Raw genomic sequence first — 244 nt, 5'->3', positions numbered from 1 at the left:
TAGTAACCAGCAGCACACTTATAAGATGGGAAACTCCCTTCTTGAGAGCACGGAGGCAGAAAGGGATCTTGGAGTCATTATTGACTCCAAGATGAACATGGGCTGACAATGTGAGGTCATGGTCGGCAGGGCTAACCGGACCTTATCGTGCATCCACAGGTGCATCTCAAGTATGTCCAAGGACGTGATCCTCCCCCGCTACGCAACACTGGTGAGGCCGCAGCTGGAGTACCGTGTCCAGTTC

The sequence above is a fragment of the Alligator sinensis genome, unplaced genomic scaffold, assembly GCF_000455745.1.
Source record: "Alligator sinensis unplaced genomic scaffold, ASM45574v1 scaffold1546_1, whole genome shotgun sequence".
NCBI lineage: Eukaryota > Metazoa > Chordata > Crocodylia > Alligatoridae > Alligator > Alligator sinensis.
The sequence above is the reverse complement of the archived record's forward strand: the minus strand, read 5'-3'. Positions refer to the sequence as shown.